Source organism: Dermacentor andersoni, chromosome 4, assembly GCF_023375885.2.
Source record: "Dermacentor andersoni chromosome 4, qqDerAnde1_hic_scaffold, whole genome shotgun sequence".
NCBI lineage: Eukaryota > Metazoa > Arthropoda > Arachnida > Ixodida > Ixodidae > Dermacentor > Dermacentor andersoni.
In genome coordinates this window covers 172,850,592-172,874,362 of record NC_092817.1, presented here as the reverse complement: position 1 = coordinate 172,874,362, position 23,771 = coordinate 172,850,592, and the positions used below count along the sequence as shown (strand labels likewise).

The following is a 23,771-nucleotide window of genomic DNA, read 5'->3' as shown; positions in this document are numbered from 1 at the left end:
CCCATTTACACATACCTCTTTGTCCAAGTTGTCTTTTCATCCATCTAGCCAATGACCCAGGTTGAATGAATAAACAAATGAAAAAAAATGTGGGTTCAGGTAATGCAATCACATGCAATTCACCTCACGTGCGAAGTCTTGGAGGGAGGGCAGCATGTCGCGGGCTCTATTGTATTTGATCGGGATCTAGTGTTTAGACGAGACAATACAATATCTTGTGTTTCTTTCGGAGATCTTGGCATCCAAGACAGCCCCACAGCTTTTGTCCTCCAGATGCCTTTTGTGCACGAGTGTGGGACTGATTTCATTGCCTGTGCTGCTGGGGTACTTTTGCATTCACTGTCACTAGGCAGGAAAACCTACTTGCATGGGAGGATGTCTTTCGTCAGTGCGCTTCCCGTCTAGACCTTGTGTATTGTAACACTTGATCACCGCGTCACATCCTCAGTTGCCACAAATTATCATTGATGGGAACTTGGGCCTTAAGGCATCATTCTTGTTTAGCCGCAGTGCCAGGGTCGGGCTCGTCTCAGTAAACCAATTGGTAGTGCGAGGTATGCTTCCTCGTGTGCTTTGAATTGAATGGTGCTGTAGTGGATGGCACCGGAATAATTTTGGGGGGGTTCTTCAATGTGCATCGAAATCTGTGTACCTCACAAGTGTTCCTTCCATTCTGCCGCCCCCCCCCCTGGAAATGTGACGACTATGTGACTACCACCAATTTTCACCCGCGGAAACTTATCTTGACCCTAAACAATAATTGTTTTTTATCTTGCATACCTTTCCCGTATTTAACGCTGCACGCATTTTCTGGTTAAGAGCGGCATGCACTTAATCAGCACTAACCATACCGTCCTTGACAGTAAAATAGCGATAGCAGGGTTTTCAAGAAAGGAAATACAGGCAAGACAGATGACGATTGTTGTTTAGGGTCAACATTTTTCCCCAAAGGATGTCAACCTTTTTGCTCCTTCTCTTTAGCACTGTAGCCACTGAGGCTATTGCGGCTATCCTCCTTTGCTTTGTCCTCGTCACTTTAATTACTTATTGTGATTACATACCAACTTGTCCAACAATGTACACTGATAGCACTGCTTCTTTTATCGACATGGTGTCTTGGGCTTTACCACTGCTTGACCTTGCAAGATTCATATGCTTGGGAGGAAGCTTTTACTCGGGGCCAATTCCATTTTGGGTATTCAAGGACGCACGAAACATCGAAATGCACTCATCACACAACTATTGAGCTCATTTGAATGCAATTCGTTTACTTTAAGAGAGCACACTAAATTCTGCTTAGTGTAACAAGCATAATTCTAACTTGATGTTTCAGCTTTTTGCTAGTTGTGCTCAAATTGGCAAAAAAAGAATGAAGTGCATAGTTTACAACTCCATAACTTTGTGTCAAAATCGGATATTACAGTAGTATAAACTGTATCTATTAAACAGTCTAAAGCAAGACAGATGTATTAGTACACAGCTTGCATGGTCATTGTTTACACAAGCTTAGCAAAAGTCCTCTTAACCGATCTTTTATGATGAATCGCAACGATGCATATTCTGCCTGCTTTGGATGTCCCAATATCTGCGATTTACAGAATTGTGACGTCTCTTACTGCTGAGTTGCAGAATTATGAACTTGATTATTTATTCATAAATTTTCCTGATATTCAAACATGTTTCGTAAGAAAAAATTACAGCCCAAGTAAAGGACCTGCTCCCAACAGTGAGATTTCCAAATTCGAAAATGCTGTGTCGGGCTTCAAGGAGGAACTAAAGCTTGCGAGCTCACCCACCATGTGCCAAGGTGTCCATTCTCTCTACACTGTGAACCTTCAAGTTGGTTCTGCAAAATTTTAAACTGCACAAAGAAGACAGGACACGAACAGGAACACAGACGCACACACAAAGCCCAATTCTTCTTTGCGCAGTTTAAGATATTGCAGAATCTATGAACCGACTAGCACAACATACCTTACTTCAAGTTGGGTGTGTGGAGCCATGCCAGGAGGTTTGGCTCTCGCATGAGTACTGCCAATACCGCCGAGCAAGTCGCGTGCAGTCCTGCCGACCTAGCTCGCGTCTGTTTTGGTCAGGATGTGAGCAGTGCAAGTGTTAGGCTTGACAGCCACTCGTTTCTTATTCCCGTGCATGGGTAATCACCACTGGAAATTACTGCGCAAGTGCGAAAGGACAAGACGCAGGAAGATGCAAAGAAATAATGCAAGTGCAGAAACAGTGAATGGCAATATTTGCCTGCTCATCGCACAACCTGTAGATGTAAACCATTTCGGGGGATTTGGTCCTAGGAAAAAAAAGAGTAGCACCTGTTCACGTCAAGTTGTGGAAGCCTATTTAATTAAAAGGAGTTGAAGGATCATATCAAGAAAAGTCGAAATGCCTGAGCAAGTTGGAAAACATCACTTTTCACTTCCGAAACATCTTTCCCGGACAGCCATGCAAAATTGATAAAATATCAGCTGTCAGCTGGCGGTGTTGTTTGAAGCTTAACCCCCGTATTCAGAAATGGATCTTAAATTGAAGCCCATGCTTGACTTGATTTAAACGACGCCTGTCATCACGTACCCCAAGAAACGCAATGAGTGTCTTTGGCGCATTCGCACCAGGCGTCATTTATATCAAGTCAAGCATGAGCTTCAAGTTAAGTTGCATTTCTGAATACGAAGCTTAAGTGTGTTAGGTTGCCTTTTTTTTTATTTCGATAAAATATTTTTCTGTTTGGTACACCTTTCTTTTTTACAATTGCGCAAGTAATTACCTGTGAACCATACTAGCCCCTCGCAATGTTCTCCCTCATGGGTAATCAGGCACTTTTTCTTTTTCCAGCATATCCTGTCGGTGCTCCAGCAATTAAGTCAAAAAGCCCTATTCAACTGGCCCGTTTTCTTCAAGGAATGCCTCAGTGATGTGTAGTACAACTACGTGGCTCGTTAAAAGTACTAGTTGAAGCATAATAGGCATCTTTAGAGTGTACACACTGACGTCATGCATTGTCATTGAGTGTGAATTGCATCGTGGTTGTCAAGCATGCGTGTGGCAACTGCAATGCACAGTGCCCTCCAGCATGGCATTTGGCACACCTCCAATTTAAAATTAAATTAAATTATGGGGTTCTACGTGCCAAAACCACTTTCTGATCATGAGGCATGCCGTAGTGGAGGACTCCGGAAACTTCGACCACCTGGGGTTCTTTAACGTGCACCTAAATCTAAGTACATGGGTGTTTTCGCATTTTGCCCCCATCACACCTCTAATTCGGAAGGCCCCAGCAGGGTGGCAGATTGGTCTAGCACACAATTATGTTGCAAGGGTGCATAGCACACGGCCCAGTCCGATGGTGTCTTGTTGTTATTGCTTCATGCTGTACGCCGTTGCCCCAGCAGAGTCCTTTAAGTCGCCACAGGCATTTAACCCTTGTGCATTTCAAGCTGAGCGTAAGAGCAGCTTGCATTCTACACTGGGCATTATAGGCCAACCTTATTTATTTACAATACCCCTAAAGGCCCTCGAAGGAGGGTATTACATAGGGGGGGGGGGCTACAAGAAACACAAGTGTACATTCAGGTACAGCATACATAAAAAGAAAAACATTTACAAGAAATTCTTACCACTCAACAAGGCAGTGTAGTTATATGCGAAATTGGACAAAAAAACAATGTACATAAAAACGTGAGGAGCAAGCAACAACTCGCAAAGCATCAAAAATATCAAGAAAACACTTAAAAAGAAAACTCAACATTTTTAACAGCTTGTCACAGATTATTTACAGCTAGAGCATACAGACTGGTGTTTTGTAAGCTACGTAGACATGCAGGAATATTAAAGCTGTGCCCCTTTCAGCCATTTTCGCGATTAATTGATGGTCAGACTCGACAAGGAAAACGTTTGTTTGCTCGCTCACTCGTTCAGGCTATTTGCTTATGAATGAATGAATGTGTGTTGTTTAATGGCACAAGAGCCAGGTATGGCCAAAGAGTGCCATGCCGATGTTAGTAAACTAATAAACATAGTGAACTGAATTTCTTGGCAGATTTAACGAAGTCTAGCAATGATTCCAGGTGATGGATGCCATTTAAAAAGGCTTGCCACTTCCATGTTGGTGGGTTCGCAGTGGAGAGACGAATTCTGAGGAGTAAATGAGACGTGGCTGTAAAAGGGCCTAAAAATAGTCACCCTAAAGTGTGAAGAATCTAGATGTAATAAGAGTACATTGACAATCATCATCGATGGTTTCTGCACAATTTTATAGCTGGGTGCATTCAATAGCATCAGTTTTCTGCCAGATTTTTTCGTAGTCGAGATAGAACCTCCCACACTTTCATAACCCCTTTAAGAAACTATTCAAACCTTCATTTAATCAAAGCTATTTTACAAAGTTTTCTATTTCGCCGAGTCATTTGATTTTAAGGCATATCCTGCGGGCGTGCACCTCTGTCCCAAGGGCACCATTGAGGCCCCAGAATTCATAAAGCCTAATGTGTTGAAAACTTTTAAGCAACATAATAAACTGAATTTCTTGCCAGATTTAACGAAGTCTAGCAGTCACTCCAGGTGATGGATGCCATTTAAAGAGGTTTGCCACTTCCACGAAAAATCATGAGCCATTCCACTCTCTGAAGGCGGATGACCAGCAAAGCTGTGTAGAACACAACAAACAGGTGACACAGAACTTGGAACAAAAGTACAAACACATTTATTGTCTTGATCAGTGATCATCATGATAAAAGGTATGCACAGACATTTTTATACAACCGCGTTCATTTGCGTTATACATTTGTTATATACATTCATGTTTTCATTTCACTATATATCGACGCAAATTTCATACCGAAACCGCCTCACCGACTGGCAGTGCGCCAGTGCGTTCAGCGCCTTGGCAAAGGGAGGGGCAGTACGGGAATGCTGGCAATTATAAGCAGCAATGAAGCCAGCTGTGGTAGAACACGACGATGAATGCAGGAGCAGTGGTAATTGGTGATGATTGGTGAGCCATTGGTGATGATTGTAGTTTGTGCTCACACATATTTGTTCATGGACATGAAAAATCCACGGAACACTAGCCATAAACAGCTTCACTGCAAGACCAAGATGTGCTTATTGGTCTCATCATCCACGATAAGCACGCATGCAGGCAATGATTTAATATTTTCTCGTTCTTGAATAAATATGATATTTGCACGAGTGTTGTAAGCATCTCCTATTTGACAGAGTTCTAGATTTAACAAAACAATTCTCTTGTCGTGTTAACTTTGTTAAAGGGAGGCTTAACTGTATTTTTGCACCACATCCCTCCTGCTCCTAAAGTATGTTCTCTTGTAGCTTGCACCTTAAATACTGCATGCACTGCTTCTGTAGGTTGTGCAAATCAGTCGAAATCAAGTAAGTGATCTACATATATCATACAGATGCAGTAAAGATGAAATTACAGGAACCGAAGCCATACATTGGCTACGAGGTGCTGCGGCTCCCAGATTGCATTCAACAATCTGCAGTTCTCCAAGATGCACCCAAGGGTAGCATAAAAGGAAGCAAATGAGGGAAATCACCTCAGCGGTCACACAGTGCCAAATAAAGTGAATATGTGTAGAAAAAAAGGATTCACACAGCTCATTTGTCTTTATTTTCGTCCGTTTCACTCCTCCAGAAGGCTTGTGCAGATGCCTATCTAGAACTCCCCCCCCCCTCCCACTACCCCCTTCCTCCCTCCTTTTTCTCCCCTTATCACAGTTGTTGCATTTCTTGCAAATGTGGCAGTACAAACTGAAAATTTACACAGCTGAGATCAGACAGTGATCACGTGTCTACTTAGTGTTCATTGAACTCCATGCTTTAACTGCTGCTATACTTATTCTAAAGGAATACGCAGGGCAAAATGTTAAAAGGACAATGCAGTCTACTGTTAAAGGAAACACCACATGAAAATTTACCCCTTTGCCAAGTGTACAGTCGCTCAGCTTTGCAGCAGATGACTTGCGACTAGCAGTGCCGACACCTTTTCTCAAACCTCTGTGCCATTGACACAGATGCCAGCAAAGCGAGAGCCACACATTAGAGTGTTCCCTTTATCAATAATCTGCACTGTACATTCTACCTTGCAATCTGGCGATACACAAGAAATGGCACAGCTGTGAGCTGTGCAATCATCTTTTTTTTTTTTTCTGTTAACTAATCTCAATGATTGTGCTGTGCACTCTCAATCCGTGCCTCCGAATGAATAATTCGCACTAGCCATCCTGCGCTCGCCATTCACGACATCACCTATGGTAGCTGCACTGCTGGTGCTGCCATCTTGCAAACCTGTCTTCAAACAAAGCGTGCAGAACAGTTAGTGCCGTGAACAACAGCGGTCAACTTAGTATCTGCTAGTGCACAGGGTACAGCAGCAGTAGGTCCATTCGATTCGCCCGCACTTTCTCAACTAGTTCATGAGGCGCTGCACATCGCCATTTGTTTCACTCAGCGCAGGCTTGGCGCAGGACGAGTTCACGGCATTTCCGGCGCTCGTCAGAAAGGTAGCGTAGCGTTTGTGCAGCAGGAGCCATGCCAGTTCCACACAAGCAAGAACTGACACTGAACTGGCAGGAACTAATCCATGAAATTCAGGGTGAATCGAATGGACCCAGTGTAAGCTTGACACTGCAATCTCTGTTTTATCTTGCCCACCAAGAACTATGCAATGCAAGAACTTTTAGGATTCGCCGAAGTCGAGCACACCACCTTAAGCTGTCACTACAAGCAGTCTTGTTCCTTGTGCGTTCCTCTTCCAACGTTATGACCGCTGACGTCACGAGCGAGTGGCCATCCTACAAAGAGAGACTGTCTGCTTATATGAGAGTCAGCCGGATTACTGAGGACAATAAGGTACATGCCCGTCTAAGCCCTACTGGTTCGAAGAGTGTCATTAAAGTCACTAACAGCAACTAAGCTGCCCTCAGCCAAGACATTTGAGGGACTGAAAGAGCTGCTTTGGGTCCATTTGGTTCCGTGGCTGTCTGTCAATGCTGAGAGAGCAAAGTTTTTCAAGTGCTGTCAACTAGACAATGAGGATGTGGCCGATTTCGTTGCTCGGCTAAGGAGGGTGGCATAAAGTTTCAACTTTGGACCAAGCCCCCCACACGGCCTCAAGCACGAAGCAACTCAATGGCTCTTGTTGGCCCAGGACAAGAAGCCAACGTTTCTGAAAACAGTCGGGAAGGCTCTCCCCGTGGGGACCATTACTAGAAGTGCGGCACTCGCACATGCTTCGGAAGACAGTGTGCCCAATGTGCACAACGTGTGCACAGAATCATGTACGTTCTCTTGCTGTTTCCAATGTGGCTCGCCCAACCACGAGAGCAAAGACTGTCCGCACATCCCTGACACGTGCTGCAAGTGCCTAACTATGGCACATTCAGCTAGTGTGTCGAGGTAGCCTGCAAAAGGAAGACAAATGATGGAAGAAAATAACCCTTGAAAAAGTAGACGAAAGTACAGATGACAGCAGTGCGGTCGATCTGAATGCCACAAGGTGTCCTGATCATGGCTCTGTAACTGTCGGTGTGGTATCGGACAAACAGACTGTGTGCATGGAACTTGACATTGATGCAGCAGTGTTTGTGATGCTACTGCAGCAGTTCAAGAAGCTGTTCTCAAACAAGAAGCTTGACCCAATGCCAACCAAGCTTGAAACATGTAAAGGCAGCCCTCATAGAGCCTACTGGTATGGTCGACGTCGAGGTTAGACACAATGATCAAGTCGTTAACCTGCCGTTGCATGTTCTAAAGAGAATGGACCTCCACTTTTTGGGTAAGGTTGGCTGGGGGGGGCATGCAAACGAACTGGAGCAACACAATAGCCTTGTGTAGATTGGAGTCCATGCGCAGCCTTATACATGTCACCCACAAGGCAGGCTTGAGACCTTTCTTTGTCACTACAATGGTCTCCACAAGGATGAGGTCAGTACCATTGCTAGTAGAACACATCCAACTGAAGAAGCACGTCCAAAGTTTGCAAAATCTTGAAGCATTCTTTCTGCATTACTAGCAGCTATGGAAGCTGAGTTGAAGAACTTTGAGACACTCAGCATCATCACTCCTGTTGTGTCTAGAAAGTATGTGGCACCAGTGGTAAGGTAATGGTTGTGAAGAAGGACAGCAGCATTGTGCAGGGGTACAGGACGACCATAAATCCTTGTCTTGACATTAACCTACACCCAATACCGAGGATAAAAAAAAAAGCTCCTTGCACCACTTTTAGGAGAACAACAGTTGTCTACCTACCAGCAAATGTTAATGGCAGCGAACTCAAGGAAGTACCCGACGCTCAACTTAAACAGCGGACTCTGTGCGATTAATCAAGTGCTCTGTAGAGTTTCTTCAGCGTCGGGAATCTTTCAGCATATTGTGGACACAATGCTGAAGAGGTTGCCAGGGATCAGCTGCTACCTGGATGATATCCTCACCAAAACAAAACAAAGAATGACATTTCAAAAACCTTGAACGTATCCTGAGCCAGCTCATAGAATGTCGTTATCTGGCTATGACATGAAAAATGTTCTGTTCTACAAGACAAGCTCCCTGCACAATCACACAGAGGGCATTGATGCTTTCCCCCAGAAAACACTGGCTCTCGAGAAAGCTCCAACTACCTCCAACAGCCACAGTCCTTCCTTGAAATTGTAAATGACTATGGGGAAATTCATGGCAAAACTGTCAACCCTTGCGCAACTGCTCTTTGGACAACTAAATAAAGGTATGCCATAGTGCTGGGATGAAAGTTGTCGGCAAGCATTTAATTCCGTCAAGGTAGCTATGGTTTCCTTCCAAATCTTAGCACACTATGACACTGAGAAATTGCTGAAACTGGTCTGCAATGCACCAATGTGTGGAGTTGGTGCCGTTCTGTCATGTGTTCTGCTCAGCCAGTCATATTTACTTCTCTCACATTATCTGGAGCAGAGAAAAACTAAGGAGGTTCACCACGTTAGGCGAGAGGTGTCATCACACAGCAAACAGGACCTGTCTCGAACAGCGTTGTGTGACGCCATGAGGCTCCTTCACAAGAACCAGTCCATAAAGAGTCACATCGACTCGAAAAACAAAGCATCATATCACCACATCGACTCGAAAAACAAAGCATCATATCACAAGTGGATCAAAGCAAATGGACAGCACCAGTTCCCAAGAAGGACAAGACAATATGTCTATGTGGGGACTTCAAGGTCACGATAAACCATGTTATTGATATGCAGGGGTATTCCCTACCCAGCTGATGTTAAAGATATTCTCGCAACACAAAAGATTGAAAAGTGTACAGCAAGATTGTTCTGTCAAGAGCACACCATCGACTAGAGGTGGGACAACGCAGCCAGGATTTGTTGACCATCAACGATCACAAGGGACTGTTCCAACTTTAATAGGCTGCCATGCATGGCGTCAATGGCACAAGCCCTTTTCCAACAATATGATGGATTAAATGCTTGAGGGTCTGGAGAATGTTGTGTGCTTCCAGGATGATACACGAGCTTTTCAGTTCATATACACTTGAGAATCATCTGAAGTTATATGGCAAGGTGCTCAGTCAGCTGATGCAGCACAGAGTAATAATGACATGCGGAAAATGCAGCTTACTGCAAATGGAAGTGGAGTACGTAGGTTTCTGCACAGATAGAAATGAGCTGCATTCCATGGGAAAAAAGTTATCGGCAATTTCAAAAGCACCTGAATCCAAGAATGTGCCCAAGCTGACAGCCAACCTTGAATTACTGAACTACAGTATAGACCACTTGCTTATAGCACGGGACTGATAATGCAGGTTTTCCTAACTACTGGTATTCTATAGAACTCAATATATAGGCAGACCAAGGGTGTCTACCAAGTTGACATTTCCGAATTCCCCGAGTTTCCCAGGTTCTCCCCGAGTGCCTTTGCAAAATTCCCTGAGTGACGTAGAACTATGTTTTATGTCAAGACGGACTAAAACCATGTCGCCCGATGCTGTCACTCTAGTAAGCATGTGAAAAAATAGTAAAAAAAAACGACTTGATCCAGTTTAATACTAAGGAGTAGTGCTTATTTTATTCAAAAAGAGAATAGAAGGGAGGGGTTAGTAAAATGCACAGCAAATAAAATATGTCTTCGAAAAAAATTGCAAATCGAGTCGGACATCCTTAAATATGAATAAAAAGAAGATGCATAAAGAAGCAAATATTTTCGAATGTGAGCTATTTCTATCAACTGATAGCAAGCTCAGTGGTATGAGGCCCGAACTTTGTCACAATTGAGATTCTCTCTGAACAGCTTGTAAGTCAACCTCAACTGTCCTGACACAACTGTCCTGACATACTCTCAGCCCGCGCACGATGCCTCAGTGTTGTGCTTCACTGCTTCAAAGAGTTTATTTTGGTTTGGATGAGGGGCACCTGCGTATCGGCATCAGCCAGCTTTGTTTTTTGAGCTCAAGCTCCTTCAAAACAGTGGCAGCACACTTCCTTTCCCGTTCATTCCTCAATGCGTAGGTCCTTTCTGTTCTCGTTCTCCTTCTGTCGCTCGTTTGCCCCATGGACAATATGAAGGACCTTTTTGGTCAGTTGTACAGTCAACGTCCGATTTTTTGAACTCCCTATGGGCCAAGAAAACGTCTGAAAAATCGGCCACTTGGAAAAGAATGCATGTCTTTACTGCCCTTAAGGACTCGAACCACCACAGGCACATTTGAAAAAGCTCTGAAGATCTGTCGGTACACGTATTAGTCATATCGGTACTCGTACTGTGACAGGAGATTCCGGGTGCACGTGTGTATAATTAAGGACTACATACTGTCTCCCGTGGCAACAGCCCCTTCACACGCTTGTTATGCTTCACCGCAATACTTTTGCGTATGTTTCACGAAGTAACATTCCTGTACAAAGGCCAAGCTGATTTTCGGGAACCGGCATTATGCAACGCACCGTTTTTTCCAAGCTTTGAAGCCAATCTTGAGGACCACCAATGCAGAGTCGGTACCATTGCTGACAGTGGCGAATTCTTTCAATGAAAAACACTGCACCCAACAGCAAGAAGCTTAATAACGAACGTCGAAGCAGCTAGGCCTAGCATTGCCACAGTGTGGATCTGCGTGCGAGAGCACCAGTTCGAGGTGGCGAGGTGATCTAATCGGCAGCGGTGGTGGCTTTGATTAATAATTAAACAGGAAAATCGGACGGCGAAGGGTTCTTGCGTCCGAAATTTAAGACATTCTGACAACCGCGAAGCCGTCCGAAAAGTCGGTCGTTCACTGTACACTTGCCACTCCTCCAGCTTACGACAGGGCAGCAAAGACGATTCGTTATGATTCCTGTCTGTTACTTGAGCCAGCATTACCGCGACTCTCGTTCCCTTTCAATAAAATTACAGCTAATTTTCCCTAATAGAAGCACAAATTCCCTGAGTTTTCCCCGAGTTTTTCCAGACTACTCAATATCCCTGAGAATTCCCAGTTTTCCCGGTTGGTGGACACCCTGCAGACCGCTTAACGTTCAGGCACGCAAAGCACAATACCATTGTAGCATGGTTCCTTGAAGGGCATGACCATGGAACCCGTGAAGGGAGTGCTGATCGATTCGTTCCCGTTTATCAGCACAGCAGGAACACACGGAGGCCATGGAGATCAGCGGTAAGAAGGAAACCATAAAGACAGCGAGAGGAGATGAGAATGGGCAGCATCTGATCTGGGTGTCTGCTGCATGGAGCGTGGGTCAAAGCAGTAGTGTGAGCGTCATATCCGTTTTTTGGCAGTCTTTTTGTTGTGTTTGGTACACGGCACATTGTGTCAGTATCTGTAGTTGTTTGCAGGCTTCTGTTCTGCATCTCCAAGTGGCATTAAAGAGCAGCATGCTTCCTCACTGGAAACCAAGAAGTGTGTGATAAAGTACGCCGAGAGCAGATGAAGAATGTGTCAGCGGTGGCAAGGTACATATCCAGCACAACCGTGTCAACTATTTACAAGAACTGGGAGAAGGTGCAGCAGCTGCTGCAGTAAGATTCTTCTTTACTGTCACAAAAGAGAATTTGTGCGTCGAAGTATGAGGTCATAGATGCGGCACTCTCAAGATTCTAAGTGAGGGCTCAGAACGTCCCAGTAAGTGGTCCCATGCTCCAACAGCAGGCTAGGTCTCATGGCCTCAAGATCGCCATGGCATCAGCCGCAAAGCCATCTGCAGTGAAAGCGGAGATGTGAATGAAGCGTCTACAGAAATTTGGGTTCACTTAAATTTAGAAACCATGCAGTCAGTATATGCGGACAGACATTTATAATGCCAATAAAGCTGCCATATTTGATAATCTGCTGCCAAACTGCAGTAACGCTCCGAGAGGACATAGCATGCTCTTGCCTCAAGGCTTCAAAGGAGCGCATTAAAGTGTTCTTCTGTACAAATATAGATGGCATTGACAAGCACTGCCTATTTGTCATTGTATTGGTAAATAAGTGAGGCCACTGAAGCGTCTATTAACAGCATTTAGCCAAATGTGAGTACTCGGTTGGCAACCGGGAATAAAGCATGGGAGCTTGAGCAATGAGTGTGTATCACAGTGTCACTCCAATCTAATCAATCAGACTGCATCGCGGTCTACCGGAACACTAAAATGGTGTCAGAAGTGTTACTTGGTCTCACGTGAGTGCCAAACCAACAGTCATTCCGTCGTATCATCCCTCAGCAGCAAGCGGCAACTGGCAATCACAGCCACGGCACACGCGCTCCCTTCCTTCCCAAGTTTCGACCTTCGTGCCACAGACACCAACAATACTGGTCGCAAATGAACCAAGTGGATAGAAAGGTTCGAGAACTTTCTTTTAGCGTGCGATATCATGGCAGATGCATGCAAGAAAGCGCTCCTCCTGCACTACGTCGGCGAGAAAGTCTACGACATATTTCACTCCCTCCCCGACAGCCCTACACAAGCTGCAACAGCTAGTACAAGCATGACCCAGACCACGCAGAGCCCATCGACGCCAGAATACGATGCCGCACGAGCGAAACTGAGTGCATAGTTCGCCCCACAAGTGAACTCGACATTTGCAATCTACAAATTTCGCCAAGCCCAGCAAAACGTTGGTGAGCCACTGGACGCCTTCTACGTGCACCTCCGGCAGCTCTCTCGCCACTGTAACTTCGAGAATGTCGATGCTGAAGTCCAGAGCCAAATCATTGTTGCCACAACATTGTCTCGCCTTCACAAATATGCAATGCTTCATTCCCTCGCTTTACCAGACTTACTTAAACAGGGAGGAATGCTCGAGGATGTCAAACGGTATGTATCCGAAATCGAAAAGAATGTCGATAGCAATGCGGCGGTGCTCGCAGTGCACAAGCAAGGACAGCACCATGGCCAACACCAAAGAAACGACCGAAAGATGCTACGACAGACCTATGCACCGCAACAACCTCATGTCTCATCGGCAGATTGTCGCAACTGTGGCGGCAAGTGGCCTCACCAAGGCGGACGATCAAGTCATGCTGCATGGGGCAAGACATGCAAGGCATGTAACAAGGTTGGTCACTTTGCATGATTCTGTCGTTTAACGAGACAAATGGTACACGCAGTGGACTGTGACAATGGTCCAAACAGGAATCGGACAGTCTGCAGTAAGAAGAGTTCTAGCACCAAAGAATGTGCTGCCACCCGTGACACCAGTTCAAGCAGTGACGAGTATGTTTTCGTTGCCATGACCTCACCTCAGGCAGGCCCATCTCCAAAAGTTTTTGTCACTGTCAACAATGTGCCAGTCGCTTTCATAATTGACACAGGTGCAACAGTGTCAATTGTTGGCAAAAATTACTTTAAGAGCCATCGCATAAAGGTAAAACTCCAGGAAACATCCATCAGAGTGTTCCCATACAAAGCAACATCTCCACTTGAACTTCTCGGCAAAGACTCTGTCACAATGAGATACAAAGATAACTGCATGGAAGAAGACATCTCTGTCATTCGAGGAAACTGTGCACCACTCCTAAGCTTCACAGCAGCATTCAACCTGTGGCTTGTCCAGATCACATACCAAGTTAATGAGCATCACGGTGAAAAGTCAATCGTGGAAGCATTCCCCAAGTTGTTTAGTGGAGTTGGAAAACTCAAAAACCAACACATTCATCTTTTTAGAGGACGACACTGTCCCACCTGTTGCGCAACCACACAGGCGTATTCCGTTTGCCTTACGTGACGCCACAGAGAAAGAACTTGAACGCCTTCTGTCAGAAGACGTCATTGAGCCAGCCATAGGACCTACACCGTGAGTGTCCCCTGTGGTTATTGTGCCTAAACCGCATCAGCCTGATGAAATTCGAATCTGCACTGACATGCGTGTTGTGAACACTGCCATTCAACGTGAACAACACTTGTGCCCAACAGTGGATAACACCATTGTTGGCTTAAATGAAGCAACAATGTTCTCCAATCTTGACTTAAAGAATGGATATCATCAGTTGGAACTAGACCCTTCCTCAAGGCAACTCACCACGTTCTCAACACATGTTGGCTTGTTTCGCTCCAAACAACTGAACTTCGGCATCAGCAGTGCAGCTGAAATCTTTCAGAACACCATATGCCAAGTGCTCAACGGCATCCCCAATGTCCTGAATGTTAGTGATGATATTCTTGTTTTTGGGCAAACAAAAAAGGAGCACGACTTGTCCTTGGAAGCCGTTCGGCAGCAACTCCAAGAAGCTGGATTAACACTGAATGAAAAAAAGTGTCACTTCCATCAACGTGAACTGAACTTCTTCGGACTTAATTTTTGAGCTTTTTGAGAACACCGAAATCACCACACAAGTGAAGAGCCTGCTAGGAATGATCAACTATTCGGGCAGATTTCTGAGAAACCTTGCTGACCTCGCACAGCCTTTACGTGAAATAACATTGAAGGATGTTGTATGGGAGTGGACAGAATGACAGCAAAATGCTCTTGAGAGCCTAAAGCAAGCCATGTCCGATACCTCCAACCTTGCTTACTTTGACCCATCCATACCAACAGAATTGGTGGTAGATGCGTCTACATAGACTGGGTACTATCCTCACAAAGCGTGACAGTGAAGACATTGTAGTGACAGCTTACGCAAGTGCAGCGCTTACACAAGGTGAAAGTTGTTACTCCCAAATTGAACATGAGATGCTCGCAGCTGTATTGGCCATGGAGCACTTCCGCCTTTACGTTTGTCGAGTCAACTTCCTTTTGCTGACTGATCACAAGCCTTTAGTGAGCATACTGGGAAACCCAAGATCATCACCATCTGCCTGCATTGAGCGCCTTGCTCTATGCATTCAAGAGTACAAGCTTATTGTACAACACACTGCAGGAAGTAGTAACCCTTCCGATTACCTTTCCAGGCATCCAGTTCCCGAGACGAAAATGTGTGCCCGTATCGACAAGGTACCTAATGAGTGTGTCAACTTTATCCAGCGCCACAACCGCCCAAAGTCCTTCTCGGTTCAAGAAGTCGCTGATGCAACGAAAGCGGACCAGCAGCTACAGTCACTTATCAGCACTATCCAGCACCCCACACTCACCAGCTGGGTTTCAGCTGAACCGAAGCCATTTGCATCTATAAAGACAGAACTAACAACCACGCCCGAGGGCATCGTCCTTCGAGGAACACGCCTAGTTCTTCCCACTACCCTGCAGAAACAAGCAGTGCTGCTTGAGTTAAAACACCTAGCTCGAAAATGCAACTTTGGAGGCTTTCTGCAGGATGCCTTGCGAGACATGCAGCAGGCATTCGCAATGAAGAAACACAAAGAGCTCTGTTCACCACAGAAGGCCCAACATTTCAAGGCGCCTGTAACAGTGCATTAGATAGGGAACTGGCCACACAACAGGCCATGCTGTTGCAACAAAGAAGTCGTAATGAGGCAGTCAACACCGTCAGAACGAACGAAAGGCGTGACGAAAAGACGAATGACACAGCGCAAGGAAAAAGGAAAAAGCAGAAGTGTAGCTGCTGTGGCAAAGCCCATGCGTCAGACAACTGTTAGTACGAGACGAGTGCAGACGATGCTTGAAAGTAGGCCATCTTCAAAAGATGTGCCAGGCAAGATGGGAGGAACTAAAAGCGCACCTGGTAGCCAAGGCATCGGAAGACAAGCCCACGTTGTACAGTTGTGAAACTACGCCTTCCAAGAAAAGCTACGTTGTGTCTGTGAACGTCGAAGGCCACGACCTGCCAATGCAGGTTGACACGGGTGCGGCCGTGACGGTAGTGCCGGAAAGCGTGTACAACGCCAAGTTGTCGCACGTCAGGTGTGAGCCAACGAAACTGGTGCTAAAAACTTGCACAGGTGAAAAAATGCACGTTATTGGTCCGTGTCATGTCACTGCTCGCTATGAAGGTCAGTGTGCCGTTTTACCTGTTGTTGTTGTTAGTGACGGTGAGCGCAATCTGCCTATTCTTCTAGGCAGAAGCTGGCTTGATAGGTTACAGCTTAGCTGGAAATCCCTTTTTGCTTTAAGCATTGAAGACAGGGCATCGTAGCTGTGTTCCAAGCACCCTCGAGTATTTTCTTCCACTTTGGGAGCTACTAAGAACTATGAGGCAAAATTGGTTCTGCAGCCAAAGTGGCACACCTGTATTTTGTAAATCCCGGCCGGTACCCTTCGCGCTGCGAGAAGCGGTAAAAAAAGAGCTGTCTGACCTTGAAAAAAAAAAGGTTTAATCGAGCGTGTAACTTAGAGCGACTGGGCAACGCCACTCGTAGTGGTCCTAAAAAAGGAAGGGGACAAAATAAGGTTGTGTGGCGACTTCAAAGTCACTGTCAATCCGGTCCTAAAAATGGATCACTATCCGTTTCCCCTACCTGAAGATTTGTTCAGTGCAATTTGTGAGGGAAAAGTGTTTTCTGTACTCAATTTATCATCAGCATATCAGCAGGTGATGCTTAGCCCTGAATCCAAAGCGGTTGTTATAGTAAACACACACTGAGGGCTATATCAGTACAGCAGACTTCCCAATAGTATAGCAAGTGCTCCGGCTTTGTTCCAATCCTTAATGGACAAAGCCTTGATGGGCATTAAGAATATAGGTTGCTACATTGATAATGCAATTGTAGCTGGCCGGAACATAGATGAGTGTGAAAATACACTTGAGCTAGTTTTACAGCGACTGAACGAGTACAATATTACGGTCAAGGCAGAGAAATGCAAGTTCTTCTTAAGTTCAGTGTCTTACCTGAGTCACAAGATAAGCTCAGCGGGGATACATCCCACTGAAAGCAAGGTGAAAGCAATCACCTATGCTCCTGAGCCTACGAATATCACAGAGTTGAAAGCTTATCTAGGGCTACTGAACTACTATGGCAAATTTTTAAGCAACCTAGCGTCGGTGGCAGAGCCATGTTACAAGCTACTTCGAAAGGGAGAGCGTTCGGTTTCGACGAAGAAATGCAGCGACGCGTTTGAGACCATGAAACAGCTGCTCAGCAGTCGAGCGCACATGTGCTATGATGTACGCAAGCCGCTGAGGTTGCAATGTGATGCATCAGCAGACGGCGTTGGAGCTGTTATTTTCCATGTGTTGCCGAACAGCGAAGAGCACCCAATTACATTTGCTTCGCGTACCTTGACACCTGCAGAAAAGAACTACGCGCAGTGCGAATGAGAGGCCCTAGCTTTCATTTTTGGATTGCAGAAATTCCACACGTTCTTGTACGGTAGAAAAGTTGACTTATAAATGGACCATCAGCCACTACTGGCAATTTTGAAACACAACAAAGCCACGCCATCGCTAGCAGCGGCCAGACTGCAAAGGTGGTCTTTAATTATGTCTTCTTACCAGTTCACTCTGAAGTACAACAAGGGAATTGAAATTGAGGTGGCTGATGCTCTGTCAAGACTGCCTAATCCTTGTTCTTCCAAACCAGAAACGGCTGAATGTCTGTCTGTTTTCAAATGCACACCGCTCACACCGCGAGATGTGTCAAAACAAGCTGCACGAGATGACACACTTGGCAAAGTTCTCGAGTACGTTAGAATGGGTTGGCCAGCAAATGTCGTGGACGAATTGAAACCCCTCTATGTCCGGCATCTGGAACTCTCAGTCGAATAAAATTGTCTGACGTGGGGGACAAGAGATACCTTTAGCTACAGTGGTTGAGTCACTGAACATTCCTAGGAGTTCTGTCGAGTGTGGTGGTGGCAACAGTGAAAAGCTGCACATCGTTAGTCAACTGGAGGACATGACCTATGGTGCTGCAAATTACTGTTCCAAGCAGACGCGCATTGACGATTACTTCAAATGAATGTTTTGCAGGTGAAACAAAGGTGCAGTGTTGATGCAGTGACGTTCCACATGTTTATTTCACATTTTTCATCCATTTCTTATCATTCGAAAACCTGGTTAATTGGAAGGTTTTTCGTGGTCCGAGAGACTTAGAATTAACGAGGTTCTACTGTACTTGAGGTGCAACGTATAAAATGTGTTATCTGTGAGCCATTACTTATAGCTCTTGTTTCAGTCATTTTGTAACACAAAAGTGTACAGTGACTTTTCAAGGACAATCTTATTTTGTCCCAGGGCAGGCATGTTCAAAGCAGACAAGACGCATGTTCAACCGAAGCAGATGTAGAACACTGTGGACACTGCATGTCACATTCAAGTGATGAACACCAGGTCTGAGAGTGTGAATAGAACAGCCACTTCACCTCCAGCCCCGGCGTAACGATGTACGGGGGCAACAAGGCTTCTGATGCTAAGACCTTGCTTGCTGCGGCCGCTCAATGCAAATGAATGCCAATTCTCAGCATTCAAGGTTGTGTGGATCAAGTGCACCGCTCGCTTTAGTGGCCAGGCCTTTGGTTCCCTCCCAAGGACCAAGTTGAATGATGCCGCAGCTAGATCTTGCCAGCTTAAATGAAATCTGCGTAGAACACACACACACAATATGTTACAGCTCCAAGTACTGGCTAAATCGGCAGCAGAATACAGCTCGAAATACCAAACTTTAAAGGGACCCTGAAACAGTTTTGACGATTTTGTACAAACGTATGGAGTCGTTAAGGTAGTAATCTCGCTGATCATTAAGTGACACATTTAAGCACTTTGCTTAAAGCGCACAATTTATTATAAGTTCACAAAAATATGCATCACAACTGATTGCAGCGGTGCCGCTCCCCCGAGTTTTCAGCCGCCCTGTCACCATCTGCGTAATGGGTGCGCACGACATCAGTCGGGCAAGCTATCCAACTTGCTACCCACGTAGCATCATCAAAAATTTTTCCATCTTTATGGTCAACAAACGTTGTTTGTAATATAGTTGGAATGTTGGTTAATTTTTTCCCATAGACAAAAAAGTAGCTGAACATGAACACACAACGACAATTTGTCACTACACTAACACTTCCAGCGCAGCAAGTGTCGTCTGCATGTGTTACAACGTGCTCTGTGTTGATCCGAGCTGCGTGGTCAATGTTGGCCTCGAGGTTTCTTTTAGTGAGGACCATGAATCGCACTTGTTGCATTGTGGGCTGCAAATCTAGCAATTGACGTCATACCAAGCTGCAACATCGTGTCCCTCTGCAAGGCAATAGTTGTCAATAGCTGCAGCACATTCAGGCTGTCGGTATCCGATTAGTGCCAGGATCTACGCATTTGTTTCCTTCACTTCACGCCGAAGGATTACTACTCCAATAGAGAGCTTTAGCATGTCTGGTGTTTCGGCAACTGCAGGCAGACTGGACGTTTTGCTGGATGGGTGTAGGCACAAATGTGAGCAGCCTGCAGTGTGCAGCCACCTGGTGGAACAGAGCTCAACCAGATATACAAAGAGCTAACATAGCAGTAACCAAGTGTATTCTGCTTCGCTGCTGGTGTAAATTTTCAGAAGCAGTGTAATCCTGCATACACTGTCTATTTAAATGTTTAAAATGTTTTGCACTTGGTTACAGCAATATTAGCTCTGAGTTTGGCTGGTAGAGCTCTCCGGCACCAGGTGGCTGCACCGTGCAGGCCCATTCACGTTTATGCCTACACCCATCCGGCAAAACGCACAGTTCACCTGTGTTTACCGGAATACCAGACATGCTCAGTGCTGTGACAGCACGCTCGCAACACACGTTGCTTGGATAGCTCTCACGGGGGGATCAACGGCCAGACAGCTAGTGGGGAGGTCAGAGAGGCTTGGCGTGCTGGCTCTGAGGCAACCGGAAATAGATGACACAAGTTTATATTTTATATACATCCTCAGGATCTCGAAGCAAACAGCTGCGAGACTAATGTAAAAAAGAAAGATATAACAAGAAGCTCTGCTAAAATGTCTTGGACTGAGGGCACCATATGCCACATCATGACACAGAGCCTGTGAAGGCGGAGCTTAACACAGATCACTTGGTGAATGAGTTGAGGAGAAAAGGCATGGTTAGGAAAGAGGCTAACTTGCAATCGTCCGTAGCTCTTTTTGTGCGATATTTCACTTAAATTATGATGATGTAAATATTTTGCTGTAGCTGTACCCTACGCACCTACAAAATTTGTCTGAACAATTTCAGGGACCCTTTAATATGCTTCAGAGGAGCACCAAATTCAAGGAAGTGGTTCTTTCAAAATTGTTTCCACTTATAACTTGTTCTTACGTTTTGATATTCCACAAAAAGAAAAAGTAACATCACCAATAGGCAAGCAAGCACATTTGTAACTAGCACAACTTTGCTTCAAGACAGCGAGATAGGTAGCTTAGTGGGAAAGGACAGCATGACGTGGTCTTTCGGGGCACAAAGAACATATGAAGATACAGTTAAACATCGATAAACTTCGATCAGCAATGTGGTGTTATATGGCACAAGGGCCAAGTATGGCCAAGGAGTGCCAGGCCAGTATTAATGAGTTCACAGTGGAGAGATGAACTATGAGAGGTAGATGTGACGTCACTGTAAGGTGCAGAACCTCGTTCATACATTTTGGAAAAGAACACGAGAGAAAACGTACTAACTGGGAAAACGTACAATCCAAAGTAACTAAAAAAAATTGACAGACTCATTTATTGTTGACATCTGTGTAATGCCAAGGGTAGCTCAGATTGTTGAGGCACAAAATGCCGACACACGTCGAGCAGGTGGTGTTCCGGCGGCCCAAAACGTGTTTTGTTGTTTTCCTATTGCATGGTGTTTTAAGAGGGTGACATGAAACCGAAACGAAATCGAGCTAGTGGGCGGCGCCGGATGCCGCCGAAGTAAAACGTGATGCCCATATAGCGCTGCCTGCAGCAGGGAATGGCGGCACATTTTGATTATCGCCGACTAGAAGCGTGCGGTACACTACCAATGGCACTATGCACCACATGCTGGAAAACAGCTAGGTGAAGATGCTTATCGCAATAGGTTTGACGGCGACAGCTGTGAATGCAGAGTGCGACAACCTGGGTGAAGATTTGCTTGTGCCAGAATAAGAAGCTGTGCACGCAGTCATTTTCATGCGAGACGGGCGGCTATATACTGTTCTTAATCGTGCGCACCTGCCACCTTTTCTTGTTCCCACGGAATCTAACAGCCGGAAAATGTACACAATTGCAGCCTGCAGCAGGAAACGGCGGCGAGTTTGAGTATCGCCTGTTAAAAGTATGCGCGGCACTTCCGACGGTACCGCCCCTTGTGAAACATAGGCGAAGATGCTTATCGCAATAGGATTGGCAGTGATAGCTGCGAATGCCGCGTGCGATCAACTCTGAGAATATTTGCTGCTACTGAAATGAGAAACAAAGTGCCTGCAAGCACTTTCATGTGGGACGGGCGGGCGAGCATTGTGGTGAAGCTGCCACAGCAGATAGCTACGTACAGTTCTTGATTGAGTACACCTCACACATTTTCTTGTTTACATGGGATCTAGCGGCCAGAAAAAGTATCATACAGTCACAGTTTGGCGACGTACTGAATGCCGGTGCCGAAAAATCATGTTTTCCGGGAATGTATGAACTGATCAAAAATGAGCATAACTCTACTGGGTCATTTTTTGTGTTCTCAATTGCGAACATTGGTGCCGGGAAAACATACATGACAAGAACATATCAATGAGGTTCTACTGTATATATGTAATAAGATTACGGCAATGACTAGTGAGGTGTAATATGGACATGAAGGATACACACTACAAGAATGACACGATATACTAAAATATGTCACAGGTAAAAATTTGCAAGAAGCACTACTGCCTTAACAAAGCCCTTGAAACACAACGGCCTGGAAGCATATGCTATACAAAACACTAATATCACCATGGCATCTCTGGGATGCACTACGAATTTCTTGGGCTAATAATACGTATCACAGTATCGTTCCAGAAACCTAGTACTGCTTTGGTGTCGGAAAACAGTTCTGCATCAAGAAACATTACCGGATTGAGAGGGATGTGCTACCGGTACGCTAGAGGAAATCGTTTCTTTCTCTCAGCTTCTGCTTCTCGATGCTCCAGGAGGACATGGAGGATGGTCAGCCTCTCACCACAGCTACCACAATTTGGAGATTCATGAACAGTCAGCAAAGAACTGTGGGTACCATATCTGTGTCCTATGCTGATTTGACAGAATAGGACATCAGTTCATGTTTTTGTTGTGGAGAGCCAGGAACCTGGCTATGGCTTAAATATGTGATGCTCATTATTCATTTCAGCATTTTACAAGCAGTACCAGTGGCTTCTCAGTTTATTTCATGGGAAAGGCTTGAGATAACAACATCAGTAGGATTCATAGCTTGCGATACAATTGATGTGGCAATTTACTCCTATGCCCAGGTACCCAGCATACAACGACATGCTGGTGACGCATACACATTGTGCAAAGAACGGAATAAAGCTCACTAAGTACACTGATGCTGTGTCTACGCAGCAACATTAAGTCTTTTATGATGCTTAAAGTCTCCGTAAATATAACTTCTTTCTTTTTTTAAGTTTTATTTTCCTGACAGCCAACAATAGTGCATAGGCCTCAGCCCTAAAGATACTTGCTTCCGGGTGCAGGACATCAGATTCCGAGAAGGAAGGACAGATAGTATGGTACGAAAAACTTTATTCAGGTCCTGCAGGTCGCCCTAGATTCCTAGCCTGCAGTGGGTCGCTCCCACGTCGGGACCGAAAGGCCTAGTCTCTCGGCCGCATCGCGGGCCCGATGGACTGCCCATGTCTTAGTTCGTGGCTACGGAGAGCTGCGTCCCAACGCTCTTTGGTGTTGTCCTTGCAGCTGTGTAACGCAGAGCAGCGCCAGAGCATATGTTCTAAGTCTGCAACGCTACCGCATTGCAGGCAAGTGTATGAAGCCAAGGCATCGAGAAATACTTTGCTTATTAATAGGGGATTGGGATAAGTTCCTGTCTGCAAGAGCCTCAGGATGAGAGCTTGGGGTCTGTTTAGCTTCAAGTGAGAAGGCGGATATGCTCTGTGCGCCAAGTAAAAGTGATTTGCGAGTTCGTTGTACGAGAGAAGATGTTTCCTGCAGCACGTAACCTCCAAGCCTGGCTGCCCTAGCGCCACGAGGTCTGTAAGCCCTCGCGCAGCGTCCTGAGCCGACTCGTTGAGATTAGTTGGGGCTCCGTCAATTTCTCCCATGTGTGTGGGAAACCAAATGATCACGTGCAGGTTAACTTCCTTGCTGCGGAGGATTGCTGCATAAGACGCTCTGACATGAGAAGCGCGAGTGTAAAAATCTGTGCATGAGTACTTCGACTGGAGTTCTAGGAAATTCACTGTAATATGTGCCTCTGTAGCATGTTTTGCTACCTCTACGAAGAAAGTATCACATTCTATGAGCTACCACTGGCATGG

The 23,771-nt window shown here is 45.4% G+C and overlaps 1 protein-coding gene, 1 long non-coding RNA gene and 1 pseudogene across 6 annotated transcripts in view; 2 read left to right on the top strand and 1 right to left on the bottom strand.

Annotated features, from left to right (window-relative positions):
- The window catches only part of LOC140217403 (uncharacterized), a 268,452-nt gene that overhangs the window by 202,252 nt on the left and 42,429 nt on the right, over positions 1 to 23,771 (top strand). The gene's annotated exons all lie outside the window — the stretch shown is intronic.
- LOC126530691 (uncharacterized) overlaps positions 2,220 to 23,771 on the bottom strand; it is a 202,881-nt gene continuing 181,329 nt past the window's right edge. For 2 of the 5 annotated variants that reach the window (XM_055070729.2, XM_055070730.2), the window contains one exon: positions 18,294 to 18,885. The gene's annotated coding sequence lies outside the window, so the exon portion shown is untranslated. Of the gene's footprint in view, positions 4,658 to 10,045; positions 12,195 to 18,293; positions 18,886 to 23,001; positions 23,191 to 23,771 lie in introns of those variants that run through there. The other 3 variants (XM_055070727.2, XM_055070726.2, XM_055070728.2) reach the window with 3 other exon arrangements.
- On the top strand, positions 7,587 to 18,152 carry LOC129384980 (uncharacterized; annotated as a pseudogene).